Raw genomic sequence first — 18,093 nt, 5'->3', positions numbered from 1 at the left:
TGCCCTTGTTGTTTTATTGTTGTAGTTATTATTGTTGTTATTGATGTCATCGTTGTTGGATAGGACAGAGAGAAATGGAGAGAGGAGGGGCAGACAGAGAGGGGGAGAGAAAGATAGACACCTGCAGACCTGCTTAACCGCTTGTGAAGCAACTCCTCTGCAGGTGTGTGTGTGGGGCTCGAACTGGGATCCTTACACTGGTCCTTGTGCTTTGCTGTGCGCTTAACCCGCTGCGCTACCACCCGACTCCCCCAATATATCTTTTTAAACCTTTAATCAGGGAAATGAAAAGGCACATGCCAGAGAAGCATGTGGGATGTTTGAACAAAGATGGATGACCCCATGTGGAAGCTGATGCCTGTATATATATATATATATATATATCATATAACACATACACATAACCTATAACCTATAATATATAATATATATTACTACCTTTATATCCTTTCCAAGCCACCTGTATAACTATTACAACTTCTGGGTTTTTACTTCTCCCTCTCAGGTAAGGAAAACAGGGCCTGGCATACTCAGGTGCTCTTGATATTCTCTTCCTTCTCACTATTGATATAAAAATAAATTTTCTTGGTCACAAAAGTTCTGGGTGCCAGAGGCTCTGGTGTTCAGAGCCATCTGGTCATTTTCCCCTAACATTATCCCTCTGGGAGTATGTACCAAAATTCTTTTGAGGGTGCAGAAGGAAGGAATTCTGGCTTCTGTAATTGCTTCTCCACTGGACATTGGTGTTGGCAACTGGATCCACACTGCCAGCCTGTTTTTATCTTTCCCTAGTGGGGTAGGACTCTGGAGAGGTAAGGTTCTGGAACATGTTGGTCAGGTCACCTGTCCAAGGAAGTCAGGATGGCATCATCTGGAACTTGGTTGCTAAAAAAGCTGTAAGGTATAAAGTAGAATAAAATGTTTAATAAATAGTGACCAAAAAGTAGGATTAAAGCCTATGAGAATATGGGCCCTAGTGTGCAAAGAAACTAAGATGTCTATTCTAGGAGCACAGGACCAAAAGATATCTTTTAGAAAACAGGGGAATTATTTTGTAAAACAGATGGCTTTATTGAGAAACTTAAAATTGCATACTGAGCAAATTGAATAGCACTGAGGAAAGAAATTTCCCAAAAGATTTCCTGATCATAGACACTAATGTAAATATGTACAAAGGATGGTTTGACATTATCTGAAAAACACAGTTCTTTTACAGAATATTTTCTTTGTACCTTTTCAAATTAACCCTATTTTTTATTTGGCTTTTATTCTGTTTTCTAGTTGGAACTAAAAAAGGTAAAATCATAATGCACATATTTTCAGAGAGAGAGAACATGCTCATTTGAAAAAACATTATATTAAATTGAATTTAAAGCAGAGAGCTATCCAAATTACTTAGGACTCACAGACTCTGCCAATCACATTCAGATACTAAAGAATATCTCTTACATTTGAAATAACAGTTAAAATAAGCACAATTGCAAAGAAAATTCAAACAGTAGAACATTTAAACAGATAGAATATTTGCAAAGTCATTTACATTTTATTTTATTTTATTTTTTATTGCCATCAGTGTTATTGCTGGGAATTAGTGCCTGCAGGATGAATCTGTTCCCTATGTCCATTTTTTTTTCTTTCTTTCTTTCTTTCTTACTTTCTTTCTTTCTTTCTTTCTTTTTTCTTTTTTTTTATTTTACTAGGTTGGACATAAAGAAATTGAAAGGAGAGGGAGATAGAGAGGAAGAGGGAAATATAGACACCTGCAGATTTGCTTCACTGCTTCTGAAGCATACCCCCTGCAGTTGGGGAGTGGAGGCTTGAACCCTAGTCCTTTCACATGGTAATGTGTGAGTTTAGCCAGGTGTGCTACCATCTACCCCCCAGGTCAATTACATTTAAACTTTTCTTGTCACATATCTTTTCTTAGATGTAGTACAGGGAGAGAATACTATGTGCAATTTGTATATGCTGAGAGCAGGGGCTACCTACCAATTTGTAATCTTTTTTTTTTCAGAGTGTTCAGTAAATGTTTAATGAATGAATGAAAACAAAAGTACATCAGATCTTATGACCTTCCAACCCATTTTCACATACAATGAGGAAAAGACATAATTACATTTACTATATTATTATTGAATATCTGCCTACATACCAGGCAAACGGAACAGAAACATATTGTTCAGAGTTACTTTTTAACTCCTTCAGTAATACGTGAGTTCCCTCTCATCATAAAAAGGTCCATTCTGATAATTTAATATCCTTTTAATCTTTGGTTAATCTTTATGTACAGTTTTCTGAACCGTATTTTCAAATGATGCATAGTGGTTTAGACCATTTATTATTCCAAAGGACGTTTGAAAGACTAGAGGAAATGCCATTACCCTTCCTCTTGGTGGCAGTGGGACAGTGTGATACTTGACTGCCAGACAACCATTTTTAGAAAAAGCCAAAGCAGCAGGATATAAAATGCCATATACTATGCTAACCAGTGAACTTCTCAAATCACAATTTTCCAGGTTTATATTACCTGTAGCTCATAAGTAATTATAGTAGACAAAAATGGAAGTGCTGTCAATGATGCTTATGTCTTCAAAGATTCATGTTGAACCTTGAAGCAGCTTCTGAGAATAGTATTTGCCAATAGTCCATTGAAGCCAGCTGTTGTTCCTAAGAACACTCATTTATTCAAAGATCTTTCTTCTATAAGACCTTCAAATTTCTTTTCTATGAATTCAATGACTATTGTTCTTCTGTGTTTTGCATCTCCTAAAGAAAGACTGTGCTGATCATGTGTGCATGTTGCTATCTTGAGATCCTTTCACACTTCCTTGGGTCCCACAGGCCCCGCACCCACACTCAGGTGAGACTCCCCAATTTGGAATCTTAAAACTCTCTTATCTTCAGTTATTTTCTAGCCCAAATGTCCTGAAACTTTTTTGTTTGATTTTACTGGGTAATTCATAAGCTTAGAGACAAGGAGTTAATCTGTTTTTAACTCTTGGACATGTGTTTTCTGTTGAAGATCTCCAAGTTGCTAAGGTAGCTCTCCCGTCCAATATTGACTCCCTCTTCTGTGAAATTCTGAATGACATCTTATGTTAAGAAATGGCATATGGGGGGCAGGGTATGGCACACCTGGTTAATCACCCATGTTGCCATGTGCTAGGACCCAGGTTTGAGTGCCTCTTCCCCACCTGCATAGGGAACACTTCACTAGTGGTGAACTAAGTGTTCATGTGTCTCTCTTTCTCTCTTCCCCTGTCTCCCCTTCCCTTCTAAATTTCTCTCTGTTCTATTCAATTAAAAAAAAAATTAGCCTGGAGGATTCATAACTCAGGCACCAAGCCCCAGCGATAAATCTGGTGGCAGGAAAAAAATTAAAAAGTGACATTAACACTTAGTGTTAGCCACTCATTCCCCATCCCCATTGCCATCAGTAGCAATTTCATTTCTCTCTCTCTCTTTCTTTCTTTCTTTCTTTCTTTCTTTCTTTCTTTCTTTCTTTCTTTCTTTTTCTCCAAGGTTATCACTGGGGCTCGGTACCAGCACTAATAGTTCACTGTTCCTGGTGGTCATTTTATTGGATATGATAGAGAGAAATTGAGAATGAAGGGGAAATAGGAAGAGAGAAAGATAAACACCTGCAGACCTGCTTCACCACTTATGAAGTGACCCCACTGCAGGTGGGGAGCCAGAGGCTCAAACTGGGATCCTTGTGTGGGTCTTTGTCCTTAACCAGGTGTGCCACTGGCTGTCCCCTTCAATAGCTATTTCTTTTCTTTTTTCTTTTTTTCTTTTTTTGCCTCTAGGGTTATTGCTGGGGCTAGGTGCCTGCACTTCAAATCCACTGCTCCCGGAGGCCATTTTTTTCTCTTTTACTGCCTTTGTTGTTTATCATTGTGGTTACTATTATTGTTGTTGTTGGATAGAACAGAGAGAAACTGAGAGAGGAGAGGAGGACAGAGAGGGGGAGAGAAAGACATAGACCTTAAATTCCATGCCTTTTCCTATGTCAGGTGCTTCTACACTGGTATAAGGGTGAATCCACAGCAATCATTACCTATGGCAGCCAACAGGACTGTCCTAAATAAAGCAAAGTTGCTCTGCATCTCTCAGCTATTCTCTCCAAATATGTCTCTTTCCTGGTCTTCCTACTACTCAGGTGCCAGACTAGTGTCGCAGGTGGGAGAGAGGTGATCCAGGAACCAAGCTTTTGGCAGTAGCAATACAAATCTTTATTCATGCGGGAGCTCCAGAGTCAGGCGTGAGTGCAGCTGGTTAAGCTACTTGGAGCCAATCGCAGTGGCTGGTGTCAGCCTCCTGGTCTGCACACCTGACCTCCTCTAGGTCTAGAAAGAGAGAACAGAAATGGAAGTGGTTTTTTAAAAAATTTTTTTTCCTATTTTTATATATTTATTTTATTTATTTATTTATTCCCTTTTGTTGCCCTTGTTGTTTTATTGTTGTAGTTATTATTGTTGTTGTCGTTGTTGGATAGGAAAGAGAGAAATGGAGAGAGGGAGGGGAAGACAGAGAGGAGGAGAGAAAGATAGACACCTGCAGACCTGCTTCACCGCCTGTGAAGCGACTCCCCTGCAGGTGGGGAGCCCGGGTTTGAACCGGGATCCTTATGCTGGTCCTTGTGCTTTGTGCCACCTGCGCTTAGCCCGCTGCACTACAGCCTGACTCCCGGAAGTGGCTTTTATAATACCATAAATTGGAGGGGCTGGAAATGGTAGGGGCCTCCCAAGCAACTGTTGCCGGGATTCAGCTGGCTGGAATTAGACCTTTAGTCATATGTAAGACAAAGCACAAGATTGGTATGTAGCTAAAGGGGCGGGCCATACTAGCATGGAAATAAGGTGGTTTGTGGGCCCTGCCAAGCTCGACCACATCTGCACAATTTCCCAACCCTCAGGCTTCACCTCATTTCCTCTAACCATTTATATTTGCTTATCCTGTATGTGTTTATTCCTAAATTGTGTGCCTTTTACAATTAAGTTTGAATCAGTTCAGTTTATTAATACTATGAAATTAATAGCTACTGATGAGTTTGATTTCTGAACATGGGTTACTGGTCTTAAAATAAAGGTATAAAAAATTGCAATTAGTTAGGCTTTGGGTATGACATTAAGTGTTGCTTTTAATCTTTTTTTGGCTGAAAATCCATGGATAATATAGGTTATACGTTGAAATTGTAGGCAAGAATTTTCACTGTCATTTGGAAATGCTATATATTGTTTGGTGATACTTCTTCAGTTCTAAAGAACTGCAAAATAACACTATAATTCAATATACCAAGATTAAAGCAATTATGGAAAATTAACTTAATCATTTTCCCATATGCCTTCAGAGACAGGGTTGTGTTGTTTGTTTGTTTGTTTGTTAATCTTGTTGTTACTACCAAATAAATGAAGGGTTATAAATAGAGATAAATTTAATTTTGAAGGATTATCTGTGCTCAAAGTTTCTGATGCCTTTAATTAAATTTTCCCTCATTATATGAAGGAATATGTTTGTATTGTGGCAGTGTGAGACACGAGGAGATCATGAATGAAATATGGGAAGGAAATAATAGCTATCATATGGCTGTCTATTCATTTTACACATATATTGTTATCATAAAGAAAAAAATCTACTCTTAGTACTGGACTAATTCTGGAATTCCTCAAAGCCAGAGAACTGGGAGTAGTTTAAATGATTCCTCTCCTTTCATGTCATGAATTTTAGACTTCTGTTTTGTTGTTGTTGTTGTTTGTTTGTTTGAACATTCCAGAAAGGAGTCACTATGGAAATACTCCAGAAGATGGAGAGCAGTGCCTATCAAGTTCTAATGTGCACATAAATCACCTAAGAATCTCTTATAATGCAGATTCTGATTCACTGTTCTGGAGCGATGCCCCAAATGTTTCATTTCAGACAGGTTCCCTTGTGATGTTTATACTGCCTATCTATAGAGCATATTTTGAGTCACAAGAAACAATGGACCCTCTTTGGCTAGTAGAAGTGAAAACTATGAAATGGCCCATTCAAAAATGACATAGTTCTGTTTGGACCAAGTGAAGGGTGAAATTAGTGGAAGGAAGAGATGAGGCTGATAATATCCATGCTCCCAAAAGTGTCAAATACTTGGATTTCAATCTGTAGTCATCACAAAGTTGCTTTCTGAGTTTAAGTGAGGAAAATATGTCTGGGGATTAACAGCGTGTGTTCTGAAGTCATATTGCCTGTGTTCAGATTCTACCTCTATCACTTCTAATAGATGTTTTGATTATGCTATCATATTTCCCTAAGCCTGTTTACTCCCCTGAGGAATTTGAATAGTAAATCCTTTATCAGAATTGTTATGAGGATAAATGAAATAATATACAATTGTATTGCTAAACCTTAAAATAACACTGTTAAAATAACACTGTTATGGTACTGTTAAACCTTAAAATAACACTTTAATAGACTAAAAATAAAACTTAAGACAGTGTAAACTTTTACACTCACACCTACCCCAGAGTGTTCCATAAATAGATATTGTCACACTTTCTATTTCTTATGTCATACTGGGTTTCTTAAATATTAACCAGTCATGATATAGTCATATTAGTTTTTGATATAAATGTCAAAATAGCTGTAGTTTTTGAAATTGAGAAAAATGATGTTTCAGAATTTAAATAAGTGAAATTCTACACAAAATTATAAAAATAGGAAGAAAAACTCACTGGCAGTAATTATACTTATTTTGTGTTTTGACCAGCATTACTGAATCTGCCTTTTTTTTTTTTTTGGATTGAGGAACACTTTGATGGACAAGGAATAATTTACAAAAATAAATGGATTACATAAATGCATTATCTCAATTTTTAAAGGAAATTATAGAGGACCTAGAGGAACAGCAAAAGACTTTCATGCCTGAGGCACTGGAGGTCCAGGGTCAGTCCCCAAAACCACAATAAGCCATAAGCAATGCTCTAGGCTATCTCTCTGTATTTCTTTTTTTTTTTTTTCCCATTTCTTTATTTGTTTTCCCTTTTGTTGCCTTAGTTGTTCTTTTAATTGTTGTTGTAGTTATTATTGTTGTTGTTGTTGTCGTTGTTAGATAGGACAGAGAGAAATGGAGAGAGGAGGGGAAGATAGAGAGAGGGAGAGAAAGATATACACCTGCATACCTGCTTCACTGCTTGTGAAACGACTCCCTGCAGATGGGGAGTTGGTGCTGGACCTGTCCTTACACCAGTCCTTGAGCTTCACCACTGCACTAGCGCCAGACTCCCTCTCTCTGTATTTCTATATTCATCTTTCTCTCATTGAAATATAATTTTTTTAAAAAATCTAAAAGAAAATATAGAGTCTGGTCAATTTTTATTGAGCCTGGAGCAAAAGAGGTTAAAGGGAGAGGAAAGGAGAGAAAGCATGGAAAAAGATATTTGTAGATGTGTTTTAGATTGAAAGTGATCATTAAAATCTTCGCAGAGGACTTTATCAGGATTTATTATCAAAGTGAAAGGAAAAATAAAGAGAGAGAGAAGTAGAGTTTAACTCAGGCATATGGAATACTGGGGACTGAACTTGTGGCTCTGTGCTTTCAAGTTCATCACTCTAGTCACTGTGCAACATCCTGGACCACAGGGACACCTCTCTTGACCTCCCAATTTAATTTAGACTCTCCTTCCCACCACATACACATGCAAATCATTATTTTCTCCTATATTATCTGTATTTTTTCTTAGGCACTTGATGTGATTATTGTGATATATAGCACTTACTGCTCATCTGTGGTTACATCTTCTATGGTTTATTACAGTAAAACATGGTTTGATGACATTAGGTACAATGAGATATTTTGAAGAGAGGATATCATAATCACATAATGCATGTAAAAATGTAGTAATATAGCTTGCTGTTAGAACTCTGTTGTCCTCCCACACCTATGGACATCTAATCTCTGATAAGGGGGCCCAAACTACTAAATGGAGGAAGGAAGCTCTCTTCAATAAACGGTGCTGGGAAAACTGGGTTGAAACATGCAGAAGAATGAAACTGAAACACCTTAACTCACTAGAAACAAAAATAAACTCCAAATGGATCAAGGACCTGGATGTTAGACCAGAAACTATCAAATACTTAGAGGAAAACATTGGTGGAATGCTTTCCCACATAACCTCAAGGACATCTTTGATGAAACAAACCCAATTGCAGGGAAAACTAAAGCAGAAACAAACCAGTGGGACTACATCAAATTGAAATGTTTCTTCACAGCCAAAGAAACTAACTCACAAAAAACAAAAACAAAACAAAAAAAAAAACAAAAACTTACAGAATGGGAGATCTTCACATGCCATACATCAGACAACAGACTAATCACCAAAATATACAAAGAGCTCAGAAAACCTAGCAACAAAAAAAGCAAATGACCACATCCCAAAATGGGCAGAGGATAGGATCAGAACATTCACTACAGAAGAGAACCAAAAGGCTAGAAAACACAAGAAAAATTACTCCAGGTCTCTGATTGTCAGAGAAATGCAATTAAAGACAACACTGAGATAACATCTCACCCCTGTGAGAATTGCATACATCAAAAAAGAAAACTCAGTTTTCCCAGCACCATTTATTGAAGAGAGCCTCCTTCCTCCATTTAATACATTGGGCCCCCTTACCAAAGATTAGATGTCCATAGTTGTGGGGGTTTAGTTCTGGGCTTTCAATAACGTTCCACTGGTCTGTGGCCTATTTTTGTTCCAGTACCAGGCTGTTTTGATGATGATGATGGCATTATAATATAATTTGAGACCTGGGAGTATGATGCCTCCATTTCTGTTTCTTTTCCTCAAGATTGTTTTGGTGATTCTAGGTATTTTCTGGTTCCAGATAAATGATTGTAGTGTTTGTTCTATTCTCTTAAGGAAGCTTGGTGAAACATTGATAGGTATCACGTTAAATTTGTATATGGCCATTTGGAGAATATTCATTTTGATGATATTTATTCTTCCAATCCATGGCCATGGGATGTCTTTCCATTTCTTGATATCAGTTTCTATTTTCTTGAATAGTGACTCATAGTTTTCAGTATAGAAGTCTTTCACTTCTTTGGTCAGCTTTATTCCTAGGTATTTTATTGATTTTGCTGAAACAATGAATGGGAGTGATTTCTAAATGTCTTCTTCAGATTTGGTGTTTGCATAAAGAAATGTCACTGATTTTTGTACATTGACTTTGTAGCCTGACAGCTTGCTATATTGCCTAATAACTTCCAGTAGTTTTTTGCTGGATTCTTTAGGTTTTTCTATGTATACTATCATATCATCTGCAAATAGTGAGAGCTTGACCTCTTCCCTTCCAATCTTTATTCCTTTGATTTCATTCTCTTGCCTGATTGTTATGGCAAGAACTTCCAATTCTATGTTGCAAAGTAATGGTGATAATGGACAGCCCTGTATAGTCCCCGATCTGAGGGGGAATGCTTTCAGCTTCTGTCCACTGAGTATGTTGGCTGTAGGTTTGTTATATATGGACTCCACTATCTTGAGGAATTTCCCATCTATTCCCATATTTGTAGTGTTTTGAGCATGAATAGGATGTTGGATTTTGTCAAAGGCTTTCTCTGCATCTATTGAGATAATCATGTGGTGTTTGGCTTTGCTTTTATTGATGTGGTGAATGACACTGATTGACTTATGTATGTTGAACCAGCCTTGCATTCCTGGGATAAATCTCACTTGGTTATGAAGGACAATCTTTTTGATATACTGCTGTATCCGGTTGGCTAGGACCTTGTTTAATATTTTGGCTTCTATGTTCATCAGAGATATTGGTCTATAGATTTCCTTTTTTGTTGTGTCCCTATCTGCTTTTGGTATCAGGTTGATGTTGATTTCATAGAAGGTGGAAGGGAGTGTTCCTGTTTCTTAGATTTGTGGAAAATGTTTAGAAGTATAAGTATTAGTTGTTTCCTGAAGGATTTGTAGAATTTGTTTGTGAAGCCATCTGGTCCATGACTTTTTTTGGGGGGAAGATTCTTAATAACTGTTTTGATTTCTTTGTCTGTGATTGGTGCATTTAGGTTTTCTAGTTCTTCTTGGTTCAGTTTTGGAAGGGCGTATGTTTCTGGGAAGTCATCTATTTCTTCCAGATTCTCTAGCTTGGTGGCATATAGTTCTTCATAAAAGTTTCACATGATTATCTGGATTTCTGTGGTGTCATTTGTGATAACTCCTCTATCATTTACAATTCTATTTGAGTCTTCTCCCCCCTCACTTTTTTTTGTGAGTCTGGCTAGGGGTTTGTCAATCTTGTTTAATTTTTCAAAGAACCAACGTTTGGCTTCACTGATCTTTTGTATGGTTCTCTTAATTTTGATGGTGTTTATTTCTGTTCTAATTTTAGTGATTTCTGTCCTCTGGTTGCTTTAGTGTTCCTTTGTTCCTCTTCCTCTAAGTCCTTAAGGCATGCAGTAATGTCATTTATTTGAGCTTTTTCTTGTAATCTAATGTGTGATTGTATGGCTATGAATTTCCCTCTCAATACTGCTTTAGCTGTGTCCCAAATATTTTAATAGCTTGTGTCTTCATTTCCATTTGTTTCCAGGAACATTTGAATTTCTTGCTTGAGTGTCTCTCTGACCCAGCGGTTCTTAAGCAGCATGTTGTTGAGTCTCCATATTCTGTGACTTTTAGTAATTTTCTGTTTGTTGTTAAATGTTAGCTCACACCACTGTGGTCTGAGAAGATACTTGGAATGATTTCAATGCTCTTGAATTTGTTGATGCTGTCTTTGTGGCCTAATATATGGTCTATCCTTGAGGATCTGCTGTGTGTATTTGAAAAGAATGTGTATTCCAGTTTTTTGGGGTGAAGAACTCTGAAAATCTCCAGTAGGTCTAGTCTGTCCATCTCTTCATTTAATTCTCTTGTTTCTTTTTTGACTCTGTTTCGTTGATCTGTCTAAGTGTGAGATTGGGGTTTGAAAATCTCCCACTATTGTTTTATTACTACTGATGTATTTTTGTAGTTCTTTCAGTAGGTTTTTGAGGTATTTAGATGGGCCCTCATTGGGTGGATAGATGTTAATAATTGTTAAATATTCTTGGTTGATTGATCCTCTAATCATTATGTAATGGCCTTGCCTATCTTTTATTACTTTATTTAATTTAAAGTCTATTGTGTCAGAGTTGAAAATGGCCATTCCTGCATTTTTTGTGGTCCATTAGCCTGTAGGATAGTTTTCCATTCCTTCACTTCAAGTCTCTGTATGTCTTGTTGGGTGAGATAGGATTATTGCAAGCAGCATAAGGTGGTTGTGTTTTCTGATCCATCCTCCCACTCTGTGCCTTTTAATGGGTGAATTTAAGCCATTAATATTTATTGATATTATGGATTTAAACAAAAAATTCTAAAAATTTTCATTTTCTCTGATATATGGCAAGTATTATGATGATGTTTTTGTTTATAAGATATCTTTTAGAACCTCTTTCAGGGCAGGATTGGTGATGGTTGCCTCCTTTAACTGTTGTCTATCTGAGAAGGTTTTGATCCCTCCATCTAGTTTGTATAAAAGTCTAGCAGGATATAGTATCCTTGGTTGAAACTTTTTATCATTCAGGGCTCAATATATATCTTGCCATTATCTTCTGGCTTTTAGAGTTTGAGTGGAGAAGTCTGCTGAAAATCTTATGGGTTTTCCACCATATGTAACTTTTTGTTTTTCTCTTGCAGCCTTTTGGATCCTTTCTTTATCCTTATTTGTTTTCATTGTAACTATGATGTGTTTTGGTGTCTTCAGGTCTAGGTTTATTCTGTTTGTTTGGGATTCTGTGAGCCTCTTGAATATTAATGTTGTTTCTGTTGTTAAGGGCTGTGAAGTTTTCTATTATTATTTCCTCTAGAAAGTTTACTTTTCCTTCCTCTCTCTCTTCCTCTTGCAGGCTAATTATACGAATGTTACTTCTTTTGAGATCATTCCATGTCTCTGCTGTTGTTTTCAGTGTCTCTCAATCTCTTTTTGAGCTCTTTTACCTCTTTCTTTGTTTTCTCTAGCTCATCCTCTGTCTGGATAATTCTGTTTTCTGCTTCTGTTAGCCTGCTTTCCCTTCCCTCAGCTTCTTTCTTCAGTTCAGTTATAGTATTAGCTTGTTCTGCTAATTGACCTTTTACTTCAGCTAGTTCAGCTTTCAGTTCTCTAATTACCTCAAGGTAGCTTGTGTTTACGTTGAGGGTCTCTTCTGTTGTTTCCCTAATCCTGATAGCCCTTTCTTCCATAGTTATCTTCATTTCTGTGATTATTAGGTTTATTATTACTTGCATACTTTTCTTATCTTTGGTTACTTCTAACTTATTTGGAGTTTCTTCTGGCCTCCTGTCCTGATTCATTGTGGTAGCAGTTTTATTTGCTCTTGATTTAACCATTTTCTTTTTACTGATGTGGTTTTTATTTTTCTGTTCTGTAGTTCTTCAATTGTGCTTTGAGTACAAGCCACACTATATTAAATACCTTTATGACAAATGTAGTCACCCAACCTCAGAAATTGCAATAATAGTAACTTAAGCAAGGATTGATGCAGTTCAACCACCAGTTAGTCAAACAACAGCTCCGGTCCAAGAAAAACTAGTAACCAAATCCAAAGGAAAAAGAAAGAGAAAGGAAAAAAAATGAAAACAAGTATAGACAATTATGCAAATATACTGTCCACTTTAAATTCTAGGGATAGTAAGAGGAAAAAGGGAAATAGAGAAGAGAGATACACAGAGAGTGTCCACTCTGTGTCAGATTTCTTTTTTTAACTATTTATTTTATTTATTTATTCCCTTTTGTTGCCCTTGTTGTTTTATTGTTGTAGTTATTATTGTTGTTGTCGTTGTTGGATAGGACAGAGAGAAATGGAGAGAGGAGGGGAAGACAGAGTGGAGGAGAGAAAGATAGACACCTGCAGACCTGCTTCACTGCCTATGAAGCGACTCCCCTGCAGGTGGGGAGCCGGGGTTCAAACCGGGATCCTTATGCCGGTCCTTGTGCTTTGCGCCACCTGCGCTTAACCCGCTACACTACAGCCCGACTACCTCTGTGTCAGATTTCTTCCCCAAAATAATTCACAAATGAGTATCAACGAATTCAGAAATCAAAAGAATGAGGAAGGTAGAAAAGAAGACAAAAACTAAAAAAAAAAAAAAAAGTTGTGGAAGGAAATGCTGGACTTGCTTCATGGACAGGAGACAGAGACTACCAGTGACTCATGGCTGAGCTGAGAACGCAGTTCAATTTTTATTCACGAGATGGGATGCAGTCCAACAACATAATCACAACACAATTATGTCCTGTATCTCTCCTACCTCCCTCCTGAGGTAGAAGAGTCAGGAACAACGGAAATATGTATGATAGGGAGCGGGGAGAAGGAAAAAGCTCGAACCAGCAAGGACTAAACCAAATGTCCCAGAGGTAGGGGGAGAGAGGGCCAAACCAATATCCTAGAGGCAGGGGGTGTCCAGCCAATAGTGGACATGCAAACAGAACACATCGCAAGCAACACAAAGCGAACCCAATGTGATGATAAAAACAGAAGGCTTTACAAGCAGAATCCAGAAGCATACCAAAATTTCCCCCTTTCTTTTTAACTAATGGCCATAGTATATCAGCAGTGTGGGGTGAACTGAAACCTATTTCGTACAGGCATTTTCAAAAAACTGGCACAAGACATGGAGGAACAAGTAAGAGAACAGCAAGAACCAGTGTGATGCCAAAGGAAGGCCTGAGGGTGATGTTTCCTGCCTCTGTGGGCAAGGCCTATGAGGCTAAAGGACATCTCTTGCCTCTGTGGGCATCTCCTGCCTCTTGGGGCACTTAATGCCTCAATGGGAGTTTCCTACCTCTGTGGGCATTACCTAGCAAGGAGAGGTATGTGTGGCCTATAGAGTCTCAAGGCAGCTGGCTGCAGTCAGTCTTTGAGAAACCCAGCAGCATAAAGGGAATTTGCTGCAGAGTTGTGGAAAGTGTCCAAGAGGTGTACCAGTAAGTCCGATAGAAGTGCCAGTCCAAAGCAGATGACCACAGAAGAAATGCCAGGGGGTGAAATGATGCACGTCTGCCTCAATGGGGAAGATCATCCACCGGAATTCTGCTTTTCTGTAGAGAGTGAGCTTTGGAGTCTGTGAATCTGTTTCCTCAGGTCGTGCCAGATCACATCAGTGGTCTCGGGGGGTGCATTGCAGTCATGCCATCCTTTGGGCAATGTCAGAGAACAGGGGTCCAAATGGATTTCTTGAACCAGATTATCGAGATCTCACCATGTAGCATCATGAGTCTCCGGAGGGTGTCCTAGTCCAAAAAGCTCTTTGAAATTCCATTTAGGGTGCTTCTGGCGATTTTTGCTGGATTGCTGCAGGCACCCATTTTTGAAAATGTCTTCCAATAGAAGAAAGAACCGAATCAGGAGGGCAGAACCAACCACGTGTCTCCACTTTTGGGGACCACCAGGGCAATGGATAACGCTCCCCAAGTCAGAGTAGTCTCTCTTCACGGGAAATATGTAAGAGATAGTCCAGAAAGTCCCAGGGGAAATATCTGTGCATTCCTCAAGCTCCATGATCACGACCACAAGGAACCAAAGTTTCCTGGTCAGGGAACCAAAGTGTGGCCCAGAGTGACTCCATGGATGCTGCGGTGGGACCCGCGTTCTCATGGACTCTGCGGCCTGCAGCGGCCCACGGGTCAGGCGGCAGCTCTAGCAGCAATGCCGAAAGACTTGGAGAGAGAGAGCGGCAGGACTGTGTGCCGCACCCGCCTTGCCAACTGCAGCCCATAGGGGATAGGTAGCCAAAAGGCTTTACTTATCTGGTGGATGGGTGGGTTAGATCCCACGTTGGTGTAAGTCCCTGTTCGGGCACCATTTTGCCATGCTGGCTTCACGGGTGGGAGACAGAGATGACCAGGGACTCATGACTGAGCTGAGAATGCAGTTCAATCTTTATTCACGAGCTGGGATGCAGTCCAACAACCTAATCACAACACAATTATGTCCTGTATTTCTCCTACCTCTCTCCTGAGGCGAAAGTATCAGGAACAATGGAAATACGTACGATAGGGGGCGGGCAGAAGGAAAAAGCTTGAACCAGCGAGGACTAAACCAAATGTACCAGAAGCAGGGGGAGCGAGGGCCAAACCAATATCCTGGAAGCAGGGGGGTGCCCAGCCAACAGTGGACATGCAAACAGAACACATCGCAAGCAACACAAAGCAAACCCAATGTAACGATAAAAACAGAAGGCTTCACAAGCAGAATCCAGAAGCATACCAACAAGGAAAGAGTTTTTAATAGCTAGGAAGAGGGACAAAGGAGAGTGGAGAGAAGAGGTAGAGAGAAATAAGTTCCTCTCACACTGGTTAGGACACCCAGCCACTTAGCAGTAGAGAAAACATCAACAGTTTTGGTCAACCTGAAGAAGGAGGGACAAAAGGGACACGTTATAATACTACTAATAAAATAGAATAGAGTAAAAAAACCTAACAGTCAGTCTTCAGCTTGGACAGCTCCAAATTGGCTGCAGGCAGCCTGAACAAAGACAGCCAATTGTAAGACTATCCAAATAAATAAACAAATAACACAAAACAAAACAAAACAAAAAACCTCCAGATAGTCTTTCCCAGGCAGGGATGGGGTGAGGCTCTGAATGATTAGGCATTTTGTCACTCAAATAGAGCTCCAGCCACTTAGAAAAATAAGAGAAGGAAAACAAAAGGGAAAAGCACCCCTGGTGAGCCAGGAATACTAGTAAAGAAAATAGGTCAGCAGGGAGCCTGCTAGGAGCTGCTGTCCTTCCCCTGGGGGTTGGTTCTGGGGTGCCAGAGACGACCCGAACTGCCCCTGCGGCTACAGACAGACTATGACCCACATAGTCAATGACTGCCACCTCTCCAGATTCAAAGGAGGTCTCGAAACTTTACATCAGGCTCAACCTGACGCTGTTGACTGGCTACGGAAGAAGGGCAAACGCTAGAAGAAGAAGAATGAGAACCTCAGGCTTGAGAATCTTTTTGCACAATCATAGCTTATCTTATTGTGCCTAACAGATTGCCCTGTGGTCTCTAACTGTCCTATTATGCATTCTCCCCTGTGCTGCTGCCAAGTACTCAGTAGCTACAAATCAAGATGGTTTGCCCAACTGTGGCTGTAGCTCAGGAATCAAGTTGTCTCTGCCCCACAAAGTTCTGCCTGTTACTTTCCACATGTCTATTGGTATGCACCTGATCTTCAGACTTTTTAGGCTGTGCTGAGATTCCAGGAAGATTTTTTTTTAATTGAGATTTTTTTCCCCTGGGTATGATCTGTCTGTTACTGGTACTGTTTGTCCCCCTTCACCCCCCCTCACACACACTAACTACTTTTAAAAATATTTTTATTTACAAAAGGGAAACACTGACAAAAACCATAGAATAAGAAGGGTAAAATTCCACACAATTCCCACCACCAGAACTCTGTATCCCATCCCCTCCTATGATAGCTTTCCTATTCTTTATCCCTCTGGGAGTATGGACCCAGGGTCATTATGGGGTGCAGAAGGTTGAAGGTCTGTCTTCTGTAATTGCTTCCCCTCTGAACATGGGCGTTGACAGTTCGATCCATACTCCCAGCCTGTATCATTCTTTCCCTAGTGGGGCGGGGCTCTGGAGAAGAGGGGCTCCAGGATACATTGGTGGGGTCGTCTGCCCAGGGAAGTCTGGTTGGCATCATGTTAGTATCTGGAACCTGATGGCTGAAAGAAGAGTCAACAATTTGTTTGGCTTTATATGTTAACACTAAGTACTTTTTAACATATACATGTCCACATTCTCAGACAGTGGAAGGGAGAAAGGAGTCTATAATTCTGCATTTTAGATTATCAAATCATTTATATGTAATTCACAATGATCACTACACATCTTATATGGGAAATGCAGGAGGTCCTATAATGTGAATAGCTAGAATACACAGTGAAGCCATATTTAGAGGATATAGTTGTATTTGGGGGTATCTGAACCATGAGTTTGTTTCCTACTAGGAATATTCATTAAACCTATAACTGTAAAGTTCCTGATTTCTGTGAGGTCAGAACACACAAACTAGATTGCTTAGACAGGGCATAAGGAAGCTTAAAGGAATATACTGTGCTTTTAAAAAGTAAAATAAATGTAATATAAAACAGGCAGCATGAATGTCTTGACTTATAATACACGACATTTGATAATATCAAGGTTAGTATATTGCAAATAAGTTCCACATTTACAACTCTGTCTTGATATTTACATTTATTAAATTGTTTATGGAAGTGTGGAAGTGGTTCCTGGATGCCAGAGACCAATACAAAACATATTAGCATAGTTGGATTACAGTCAAATCCCTAAGTGTACATTATAGAAAATTCTTAAAAGCGTAACCTTGAAAGCAAAATTCTCCTTCTCTTCAAACTGTCCTTACATCCCGAAATCACTGTTCTGAAATTGACTTCCAATCATCTATAGTTTGGGGAGTGTGTCCTCAACCCTGACTATAGGCAGATCCTCACATCCCAGGACAGTGATTAAGGCTATGTTCGTACCTGAATGAGGAAATTAGCTATGACTTTCCATTACCTGTACCAAATATATCTTTCTGCTTGATTCACTGAGTTAACACTGCACATTAACTCGTTGAGCAATTGTTTTATATAGAGTCCCAGAGATGAATAAGACTGTCATTGCCAACATGAAATATATACTTTATTCTAGGAGGACATAGACAACTAACTCTAGTAGAACACAGATGAAATAAGGGTTATAATAAAGATGTGAATAAATTACAGTGAGAGCATTGATAACACAATTTATTTTTTTGAGATAAGAAGAATTAATGAAGACTTCAAAGGGCGGACATGGCAATTCACTTGGAAGGATGCCTATACTGAGGGAAACTTTGTTGCTGTGTTTCTTTCCCTACCTCTTTCTATGTTCTCTTTCTTCTCTCCTCTTCTCTTCTCTCCTCTCCTCTCCTCTCCTCTCCTCTCCTCTCCTCTCCTCTCCTCTCCTCTCCTCTCCTCTCCTCTCCTCACCTCTCCTCGCCTCTCCCCTACCTTCCCCTTCCTTCCGCTCCCCTCCCCT

The 18,093-nt window shown here is 39.3% G+C and overlaps 1 pseudogene; it reads right to left on the bottom strand.

The window, feature by feature from the left end:
* Nucleotides 1-2,273: 2,273 nt before the first annotated feature.
* LOC132535748 (complex I assembly factor TMEM126B, mitochondrial-like) lies at nt 2,274-13,862 on the bottom strand (annotated as a pseudogene).
* Nucleotides 13,863-18,093: the final 4,231 nt, after the last annotated feature.

The sequence above is a fragment of the Erinaceus europaeus genome, chromosome X (genome assembly GCF_950295315.1).
Source record: "Erinaceus europaeus chromosome X, mEriEur2.1, whole genome shotgun sequence".
Taxonomy (NCBI): Eukaryota; Metazoa; Chordata; class Mammalia; order Eulipotyphla; family Erinaceidae; genus Erinaceus; species Erinaceus europaeus.
This window is presented reverse-complemented; position numbering and strand designations above follow the sequence as displayed.